The sequence below is a fragment of the Salvelinus alpinus genome, chromosome 30 (assembly GCF_045679555.1).
Source record: "Salvelinus alpinus chromosome 30, SLU_Salpinus.1, whole genome shotgun sequence".
Lineage (NCBI taxonomy): Eukaryota > Metazoa > Chordata > Actinopteri > Salmoniformes > Salmonidae > Salvelinus > Salvelinus alpinus.
In genome coordinates this window covers 42,651,210-42,662,753 of record NC_092115.1, presented here as the reverse complement: position 1 = coordinate 42,662,753, position 11,544 = coordinate 42,651,210, and the positions used below count along the sequence as shown (strand labels likewise).

The following is an 11,544-nucleotide window of genomic DNA, read 5'->3' as shown; positions in this document are numbered from 1 at the left end:
ACTGAGAGAGGGAACATTTCACTTCTCATTTCATCACACACTCATTCCCTCAAATCATTAAAAGCTCTCTCTCTCTCTCTCTCTCTCTCTCTCTCTCTCTCTCTCTCTCTCTCTCTCTCTCTCTCTCTCTCTCTCTCTCTCTCTCTCTCTCTCTCTCTCTCTCTCTCTCTCTCTCTCTCTCTCTCTCTCTCTCTCTCTCTCTCTCTCTCTCTCTCTCTCTCTCTCTCTCTCTCTCTCTCTCTCTCTCTCTCTCTCTCTCTCTCTCTCTCTCTCTCTCTCTCTCTCTCTCTCTCTCTCTCTCTCTCTCTCTCTCTCTTCTCTCTCTATTCATGCTGTTTAACATTGCCAAAGCAAGTGAGGTAGGTCATATACAAAAGTCAAATAAACAATAAAAATGAACAGTAAACATTACACATACAGAAGTTTCAAAACAATAAAGACATTACAAATGTCATATTATATATATGCAGTGTTGTAACAATGTACAAATGGTTAAAGCACACAAGTTAAAATAAATAAACATAAATATGGGTTGTATCTCTCTCTCTCTCTCTCTCTCTCTCACCATCCCTTCGTCACTTGGCCCAGTAGCCTGCCGGTCTCTACAACTAATATATATGGTTGGTATTTTGGGGGCAGTGGGTGTTTTGTCAGAATACTGAACAATACCAACGATGGTCTATAAACATACATTACGATCCAGAACTCTGCTCATGTGCTTTTGTAGTGTAACAATAACCCACTGTTTCTTAGAACACGTTTAGTTAACAGCAAGGATGTGAAGCGTGTGATTCTTTAAAAAGTGTTTCTTTAAAAGCAGGCCTGTTGTGTGTGTGTGGTACTGGCTGCTGAGCCCAGCCTAGCATGGATAACGTCAGTGGCTGAGCTCTATTAGGACATTAAAGGGGCAGTGTAGTTAAAAACGAGATTTCCTGTTGTTTTTTTCATGATATTTCCATACCATGAGGTCAAAATAACACTGAAATTGTGAAAATGAGGATAATGCCCTTTTTGAATAAGAGCTGTTTGAAAGAAAAGCCTGGAATTTCAGCCTATTCAGGTGGGATGGAACTTTTGGCCCACATCAGGACATGTGATCTGATTATAATAGACCAATAACTGTTCATCTGTGTGTGGGTGTGGGCTCTACACCATCCTATCAGCCAATCTGGCTTTACGACAACTAATAGAGCTTCTCTTTCTACTATTCCTTTCAACATCTCACTGTGGGATTTATCGGAATCTCTAAGTAGCTCGAAGGACCAATCATACTCGTCTGTCAGACAGACAGGTCGAGTGGTGAATGATGAAGCCCCTCCCCTCATACTAAAGAGCCACTCACCTGCCCTCTGATCATTCTCCTTCTCTTCCTCACAGAAGAGTTCTACTCAGCTCTCCTCAGCAACGTCATCTGTTTTCCTGTTTACCTGTTCACATCACAGATGTGCTGTTGAGGTTACGACGCCGAGCGCAGGGTTATCAGCTCTTGTCTGTGTTGGGTGACTAGTTTTTGCTTTGGGTAAGAATTTGCTTCACACTTTTCTTGATTCGTCTCCTGTTGTAGCTAGCTGCAGAGACTTTCCTATCTTAGCTGCGCGGCTTAGCTAACCTGGCTAGTTCGCCGCAAGGCAAGCTATCCTACTGACTACTTTTTCTACCTGGAAGGTTAGAATTACTAGTTCGCTCTCCCGTTTAGTTCAACCCTATACAGGCTTGACTAGACTGACCGGCCCCTGGTCATGCATCCATTGTGGGTTTTTGTTGTTAACACCCTCCACCAGAGAGTGCACAGAGCATCCCAAAGTGGTTTGTCTCCCATTCTTAACTCGTGGGCTAACATCATGGATGACTACCCGAGGACCTTCACTCACTTTTCCAGGGCTTGGCCCCGGAGAAGGGGGAAAGGGAAGGGGACCTCGTCATCAACGAGGACGATGCGAGGGTATGAACGACCTCATCCAGGCAGCGGAGAAGGAAGATGACAAGGAAGTGCAAGCCGCTCGGCCCTCTTCCGCCCTTAGCGGGGCATCAATGGCAGATCGCAGATATTCGCTCATTGATGTCTGCAAACAGGCAGAAAAAACATACAGGCAAACAACTCCTCCCAGCTGTTCCAGCTTGCGTGGCGGAAGCCAAACGCAATTGGGATAAACCTTTGACTGGCAAGGTCCAAACCAAACTTTTTGCCAACACGAATTCCAAGGACACGGAAGACCTCGACAAGCCACCGGGGGTCGAGCTGTTACTGGCCAACCACCTCAACATCAAAGCCTTGTCATGGCAGGGAGAGGGCAATTCACTGGCACCAGGGCTTTCCACTTGAAGCCCCCAGCGACACAGCAGGCATCGAAATCACAGAGCCCTAACAGGGGCTGACAGTGGGGAAAACGGTCCTTCGCTGCAGCCGCATCGAGGTCACGCCCGTTTGATCCCCCTGCAAGGAAGAAGGGGTGCCCGACCTAGGGGCACGCCCACTGCGGCAGGGAGGGGCAGTCAACAGTTCACCACGTGTTCTGGCCTGCCTCCTCTTGGGTAGAGCACAGACCCCCCCCCCCCCCATCCCACCACTGTCGGGGAGAGGCTCCAAAAAACCTTCCCTTTGTGTAGCAACCCACTTTCATGCGTTCACTCTTATGGAAGACAGAGGGAATCCACTCTACCCTCGAGAGTCACGGCTCTCCCCGCAGTTCTAGTTCAAGCAGCCGGACGGGCAGGAAGACTAATTGTCAGTCACCATGAAGCAATGGCCCCATGTTCCAGTGTGTCAACACTGCCCTTTTCAATAAAAAAGCCTCTGCTGTATCCAGGCCTCATGCCAAGGACTGAGAGCAAAAATACAATTAAAAGGAGACTCGCTCCATCACCACCAGACGGCGCTATAGTTGTCTATCGACTCACCAGCAGAGTAGGGAACAGGCGCACATCCACAGTATCGAAGGGGTACAGACTGAAGATCGCTCTAAAATCACCCGTTTTAAACAGAATTTTGGAATCAGTAGCAACTGGCAACTTGGCATGCGTACTAGAGCAGGAAATCTCCTCTCTGTTAAGCAAAGGGCCTATCAGGCTGATACCAGCGGCAAAGAGCCACCTCAGCTTCTACTCCCGGTACTTCCTGGTTCCCGAAAAAAGGGGGAAAGGTTCGCTCCATTCTGGCCCTATTGGTCCTCACAGCTTTCTGACGAAGTTCACGTTCATATGCTTACGTTCAACGTGCTGTCTCGCTCTACTCGTCAAGGCCACTGGTTCGCCTCAGTCAACCTGCAAGATGCTTATTTTCACATAAACATCCTGCCAGCACACAGGAGGTTTCTGAGGTTTGCTTTTCAAGGCACAGCCTACGAAACAACGGGCTGAGAGTCTCTGCCCACATAGACAATTACCTGCTTTGCTCTCCACCCCAGGAGCAAGCGGTAGGAGACACAACTTCCCTTGTAACCCACCTCTCCGAGCTAGGGTTTAATCTCAATCAGAAAAAGAGCTGTTTGGTGCCGACACAGAAAACAGAATACCAAGGTGTAATGCTGGATTTTCTCTCTCTAATCAAGCAAGCACTTTTGGGAAGACTGCATCGCGCCGTTCTAGCAGTGCCTCTCCCTGGTCCACAGGGCACGCTCGGTCAATTTCAAGACGTGCCTCCAAGTGCGGGGGTTGATGGCGTCCACCATCTCAGTACCTCTCGGCCTACTGAGGATGAGAGGCTTCCAGCACTGGATTTTTTGCACCACGTCTGTGTACACGGCATCCCCTTAATTGCCAGATAGAGGTGACTTCCGCTTTCAATCGGGTCTCCGTCGCTGGAAGATCCCCTCGATCTTTATTTCTGGCTCTAGGGAGAGTGGCACCAAGGAAAGTGGTGACGACAGATGCGCCTCTCGCGGGCTGGGGCGCAGTTCGCGAGGGAGATGCAGTAAACGGAGCGTGGGACCCCACAACTCTGCATTTCTCACATAAATTGCGTTAAACTGCTGACAGTGTTTCTTCCACTAAAACACGTTCTACCCTCCATTCGGAATTGTCACAGCTTGATCAGAATGGACGATACGACTGTAGTGGGGCGTACATCAACCGCCGGGGTGGCACTCGCTTCCTGCTCTTACACCGACTATCTGTCGGGATTATTCTGTGGAGCAGAGAAAACCTCCTGATCCAGGGCCTGTTGAATGTAGGAGCTGACTTATCGTTCAGAGGGAATCGCCATCTAGGGGACAGGAGACTCCTTCCCCAGGTGATGGAACAGATCTGGGAGAGATCAGGTCATTGCAAGAAAACGTGGACTGCCCGTTGATCTTCATGCTAGCAGGAGAAGCACCACTGAGGGTTGAGTCCCTGGCACACCCTTGGCATTTACGATTTTCCTTCCCTCAGCCTCATACTCTCCACTCTGGCCTCATCTTGGTAGCCCGTCCATGGCAAGGCAAGCTCTGGATATTGGAGATCATTCTTGCAAAATTATGTGTAATTCTTAAAGGAATCCGGCCAGAGTTAGGACATCAAAGAGTTGACATTTTTATTCACCTGCAACCTGCATTCATATTGATTGCCAGGGTTGGTAACAGTGTGAGGAGACTACCTAAGCCATTTAAACTGGAGCAACCGTTTCAGTAAGGGGTGCAAAAAATCTAACTAAATGATTGGATTAGTTTAGAAAAATTCATGTTATTTACCTTTGTGTAGCATAAAATTAATCAATCAATCACTCACTCAATGTACATGCAAAAATACAGATATTAAAAACAATGAATTTGTTAGCATAACTTGAAACAATAGAGTTGGTGACATCTCATTTAGTTTTGAGTCAGTGCCACAAACATTTGAAGTAATAATGACTTTTCATTGACTTACTTCAACTTACTAGAAGTATTTGAGTTAAAAATGGCTTGGGGTTTACAGTGTACTGTCCTCAGTGTCAGAGCTTCTGAGGGTTGATATTGAGACTGCTTGGCTTCAGAGAGCATGTGCGATACGGGAGTTGGACACATCCCACCGTGAGATGTCGAAACAGATAAGTGAAAGACAACTTAAGGTTACTGGTGTAACCCCAGTTCTCTAACACCACAGAGTGTGAGGAAGTTTGGCATGCTTGCGAATGATCAGAGGGTAGGTGAGTCACTCTTTAGTATGATGGGGAGGGCCTCCCTCATTCGCCACTCGACCTGTCTGTCTCCTTCAAAGCTACTTTGCGATTCTGGTGAATTCCGCTGTGAGATGTCTCACTCATAATGTCAGAGAACCGGGGTTACGGCTCTATCCGCTGACACCTTCTTGTAGCCACAGTATACTTGTGTGTGTGTGTGTGTGTGTGTGTGTGTGACTGGCCCTATAGGCCCTGGGGGACTGTTGCTCCCACATCCCCACAGACACTAACAAAAAGTGACAGGTCAGTCAGGACCATGGTGCTCTGAGGAGACCTGCATTGTAGCAGAAACCCAAGAGTCTGGTTCACAGCCAAAAACAACACAGAGAGCTCTGAAAAGCAGAATGGGATGCGGCTTTTCTCTCCTTGAGACTCTCTCTTTCTCTTTCTTTCTCTCTCTCACACACACACACACACACACACACACACACACACACACACACACACACACACACACACACACACACACACACACACACACACACACACACACACACACACACACACACACACACACACACACACACACACACACACACACACACACACACACACACACACACACACATACTCATACATGCATGCACAGATCACTGACAACCAGTTCATCACGTGACTGTGAGGCCATTCAAGCTTCAGGAGCAGCATATATTTTCACCCATGTGTTAACAGTCTTCATCCATCAGGGTTTTTCCAACTGTCCTCTACATCACTGCTTTGCCAATCAACAGCTATATTCAGCTATATTGTGTGCATGTTTGTCCTTGTTGATGCATGCTTCAATTAGATTTTTTATTTTATTTCACCTTTATTTAACCAGGCTAGTTGAGAACAAGTTCTCATTTACAACTGCGACCTGGCCAAGATACAGCAAAGCAGTGCGACACCAACAACAACAGAGTTACACAATGAATGAACTGAGCCTTCAGATGAATTATTAGTTTTCCATATAGGACAGCATGGAATACTCTTTCCCTCCTCTCTTATGTTAGATATCTGGGTTAACAGAGACAGGCATACGCTCTCTCTCTTCCTCTCTGTCCCTTCATCGCCATCTCTACCGCTCTCTCTCTCTATCTCTCTCTTCATCTCTGTCTCTACCGCTCTCTCTATCTATCTCTCTCTTCCTCTCTGTCCCTTCATCTCTGTCTCTACCGCTCTCTCTATCTATCTCTCTCCTACTCTCTGTCCCTTCATCTCTGTCTCTACCGCTCTCTCTCTCTATCTCTCTCTTCATCTCTGTCTCTACCGCTCTCTCTATCTATCTCTCTCTTCCTCTCTGTCCCTTCATCTCTGTCTCTACCGCTCTCTCTATCTATCTCTCTCCTACTCTCTGTCCCTTCATCTCTATCTCTACCGCTCTCTCTATCTATCTCTCTCCTACTCTCTGTCCCTTCATCTCTGTCTCTACCGCTCTCTCTATCTATCTCTCTCGTCCTCTCTGTCTCTACCGCTCTCTCTATCTCTCTCTCTCGTCCTCTCTGTCCCTTCATCTCTGTCTCTACCGCTCTCTCTATCTATCTCTCTCTTCCTCTCTGTCCCTTCATCTCCATCTCTACCACTCTTTCTATCTATCTTTCTCTCTCTTTCTCTCACTGCACATCCCCCATAAAGGCCAAGTATAAAGGGAAACTACCAGTAACTTGCTGTGGGCTGCAAGCAATGTGAATGGTTTCCTTATATAGACCTACGCTCATAAATGTTTCACAGCATGCACTTTTATGTATTATGTAGCCCAGGCAGCAGTGCCTCTCTTATGGTTATTTCTCCAATGTTTTACAATTATAATATTCTAGACTTGATGAGGAATAAATACCGAGGCTATTATGATGAGTATATTAATAATTTATGCCATCATCTCGCAAGAAACACGTGTCCCCACATCCTCAAAATTATTTATTTAGATCTCTTTTTGTTATTTCTTAGGCTGTCCGTTGGTGGGCGCTAAGTGGAGGAGGCCGTTGGTTGCGAATGGGTAGGACGCCTGCCTCCTGCCTCCATCACATGGTCCCGCTTAACCGAGAAACCTCGAGCACAGATGGAGCAGGACGGGAAACTGAGAGACAGACGAGCCCCTCTGGTAGCGGCGGGAAGCATCCTCTGAAATAGAAACATAAGCTGCCCCTTCTGCAGCAGAAACGGAAAAACGGACGCAAGAAAAAAAGCAACAACAAAACCGAGAGTTTTGCACAGTGTCGTGCTGCTTTCGCGTTTAATATCACGGAAGAGTCGGGGAAGGTTGTGAGTGAGTGAGTGAGTGAGGGGGTGGATCTTTGCAGAGAATGAAATCCAAGGCGCTTGTTGTCCCAAGTGAATTCATTTGAAGAGCTTGCAGAGACACAGAGCGACCGGGATGCCGCGCAACATCGCTCCTATTCATCCGCGAGGTTAAGTGAGTATAATCGTTGGGGGGAATATACTTTTACCGGTTGACACCGCTTTCATTTGTGGGTTACTTTTGATCAACATTGTCTGCGTTCCGTCAGTGATGTGACGGGCCACTATGAGAGCGGCCAGAGTATTCTAGGCGATTCCACCTGTCTGATCAATGATTCATACTCAGTAAAGTGCTCGAGCCAATCGGTCAGTGATGTGAGAAACTTGTTTCTTTCCATTGGGAATTGCGCGCGTCCCCTGATTATGGTCGAAATGTAATGTGTTAACACTTAATTCATTCATACACCGTGCACAATAATTCTGATTTAGAGGTCAGGCCAGTGCACTTTGAAGTTCTGAACATGTGTCGTAGGGCTACTTAACATTTCAAACCAGGAAGATTAATTATAATTGATGAATGAATAGATGCCCCGGTTAGTGGAGCGCCCATCAGTTCTGAACCATTAATGGTCTGAAAGACAGCAGGGGAGAGAGGTGCAGATCAAGATGTTATTATTTAATGGTCTGAAAGACAGCAGGGGAGAGAGGTGCAGATCAAGATGTTATTATTTAATGGTCTGAAAGACAGCAGGGTAGAGAGGTGCAGATCAAGATGTTATTATTTAATGGTCTGAAAGACAGCAGGGTAGAGAGGTGCAGATCAAGATGTTATTATTTAATGGTCTGAAAGACAGCAGGGTAGAGAGGTGCAGATCAAGATGTTATTATTTAATGGTCTGAAAGACAGCAGGGTAGAGAGGTGCAGATCAAGATGTTATTATTTAATGGTCTGAAAGACAGCAGGGTAGAGAGGTGCAGATCAAGATGTTATTATTTAATGGTCTGAAAGACAGCAGGGTAGAGAGGTGCAGATCAAGATGTTATTATTTAATGGTCTGAAAGACAGCAGGGGAGAGAGGTGCAGATCAAGATGTTATTATTTAATGGTCTGAAAGACAGCAGGGTAGAGAGGTGCAGATCAAGATGTTATTATTTAATGGTCTGAAAGACAGCAGGGTAGAGAGGTGCAGATCAAGATGTTATTATTTAATGGTCTGAAAGACAGCAGGGGAGAGAGGTGCAGATCAAGATGTTATTATTTAATGGTCTGAAAGACAGCAGGGTAGAGAGGTGCAGACCAAGATGTTTATTGTTTGAGTCATGACCTCATCATCCTGTCCATGCGTGATGTAGCCTATCTGTTCTAGATGTAGATGTCGAAGAGATGGTGCTGTGTTTATTAGACTGGCTGGAAGAGGGTGTGAAGGGACTGGGTCTCCCTTTTAAAACATAATGGACAAATTATGCATATTTACAGTCATCAACTGGAGAGAATTAATGATTCCCAGCTATTCTCAGAGTAATGTTGAGTGTGCGCGCGCGTGTGTGTGTGTGTGTGTGTGTGTGTGTGTGTGTGTGTGTGTGTGTGTGTGTGTGTGTGTGTGTGTGTGTGTGTGTGTGTGTGTGTGTGTGTGTGTGTGTGTGTGTGTGTGTGTGTGTGTGTGTGTGTGTGTGTGTGTGTGTGTGTGAGCGAGCGAGCGAGCGAGGGATGCACAGCGGGTTCCACGGTGCATATCGATGAATGGATTCCTCTTACTATGCAGCACTGGTTCCCAGCTTGTCAAGTGTGTGTGTGTGCGCGCTTCACCTCATTACACTCGTTGTGTTGATTGAAGCAGGAGAGTCAACCCAGAGAGCTGTGCTCCTGTTTCTCTCATTATGAAGTGATGCATCACTTGTACACTGACAATCACACCAGGAGAAAGATGGATCAGGCATTGTCACCTGTGCACTCTGTTTCCAGTCTTTCCTGTGGAGTTTTCACTAAGACTTTAGTTGAAGCAGCTACTTTTGAAGGGTTGTGGTATGAATATGAATAATGCCATATGGATGTAGCATTATTAGGGACATAATAAGGATTTGATATTGTGAATATTATCTACGTCATCACATAGAATGGGCCCCTCATCCCGTATTACTCTATTATACTGTTGCATGATGCTCTGTTAGTGCATTAGTGATATGAATATCAAATCAAATCAAATGTTATTGGTCACATGCACACGGTTAGCAGATGTTAATGCGAGTGTAGTGAAATGCTTGTGCTTCTAGTTCCGACAGTGCAGTAATATCTAACAAGTAGTCTAACAACTACTACCTTATACACACAAGTGTAAAGGAATGATTAAGAATATGTGCATATAAATACATGGATGAGCGATGGCCGAATGGCATAGGCAAGGTGCAGTAGATGGTATAGAGTACAGTATATACATATGAGATGAGTATGTAAACATTATATAAAGTTGCATTGTTTAAAATGGCTAGAGATTTGAGTCAGTATGTTGGCAGCAGCCACTCAATGTTCGTGATGGATGTTTAACAGTCTGATGGCCTTGAGATAGAAATATGGCAATTGACAAATGCAACAGAACACTACATAAAAGGGCCCTTCAAGTAAAGTATTTTTATGTACAGGCGAGCCACAATTCAGTTGTACTATGAAGCTAACAGAGCTATACTCAGCAAAATTACCAATACCAACTGAAACAAATGCAGTCTTCTTTCCAGACAGGAGGTTGTTTGATACCCTAGTGACATTGGTCCCTTGACTTGGATTACACTATTGGGGGGGGGGGGGGGTCAAATAATTAGTTCCCTTGTCTGATGCATGAGGAGTCACAGAGACACTTAGACTTTATTTCAAAGTCCTAATTTGGTCTTAAATCCTGCATACAACACAGGTTCTATCCCCAGGCTATTATCTCCACCCACGTAATGACACGCACACATGCACCGACACACACACACACACACACACACACACACACACACACACACACACACACACACACACACACACACACACACACACACACACACACACACACACACACACACACACACACACACACACACACACACACACACACACACACACACACACACACACACACACACACACACACACACACACTAAAATGTACTGATCTACTGCGTAGTTACACTGTAGCATTTCTAAGAACTGACAAACCTCTCTTGGTTCCATAGCATGTCTCTCCAGAGCCCTTCTCCAGGTATGATATCTTAAAGATTAAGCCTTTCTCTTCTGCAGGCAGAACAAGAGTCCCCTCTACGGGGTGACAGAACAGTCAGCCAGCCCCCACTGGGCCTGGGGACAATTTCAGAGACCGCAGAACATCTCTCTGTCTCTCTTTTTTTAGATTGGATTGGCACCCTGGCAAATTAAAGTGTGTGTGTGTGTGTGACAGGGCTCCACACTAGTGACACAAACTTTTTCAGTTGGTTCAGTTGGCACCAGCCCATGATTTGTTTGCACATTTGTAATCATTTTATCAAGTCATTCACAGTGCTTTATTAGGAGGTGTAACTGAAATGGTATTCAATAGATAAGTTGTTTCATCTAACATGTCCATGCAGGAATGGATGATTCAAGATATTTTGATGGGCAACGTAATCCAGTGATCGTCATAAACTTTGGCCAGACATTAGTGTCACGAACGTCGTAATCCTCCTCGTCTGAGGAGGAGTAAGGATCGGACCAAAGCGCAGCGTGGTTTGATGAATACATGCTTGATTTATTTAACGAAGACAAAAACAACTAAACAAACTTACAAAAACAACAAAACGAACGTGACGCTATATAACGAAAGTGCAGACACAGGCAACCAACGTATAGACATAGACAATAACCCACAATACAAAACAGGCTATCTAAATATGGTTCCCAATCAGAGACAACGCAAAACACCTGCCTCTGATTGAGAACCATATCAGGCCAAACACAGAAATAGACAAACCAGACATACAACATAGAATGCCCACACAGATCACACCCTGACCAACCAAAACATAAAACATACAAAGCAAACTATGGTCAGGGTGTGACAATTAGGCTATTGTTTTTATATTTTACTGTTCAAATAGGGCTCCAGAATTTTCAGAATTTGCTTTTGTTCAATAGAGATTAATTTGTCAATTTATTTGGGAAAGATTCACTACCTGAGTAA

At 45.5% G+C, this 11,544-nt stretch overlaps 1 protein-coding gene across 1 annotated transcript in view; it reads left to right on the top strand.

Annotated features, from left to right (window-relative positions):
* The first annotated feature begins 7,126 nt into the window (after positions 1–7,126).
* The window catches only part of LOC139559908 (collagen alpha-1(III) chain-like), an 86,480-nt gene continuing 82,062 nt past the window's right edge, over positions 7,127–11,544 (top strand). Inside the window, exon 1 of the mRNA XM_071376355.1 lies at positions 7,127–7,529. The gene's annotated coding sequence lies outside the window, so the exon portion shown is untranslated. The remainder of the gene's footprint in view (positions 7,530–11,544) is intronic.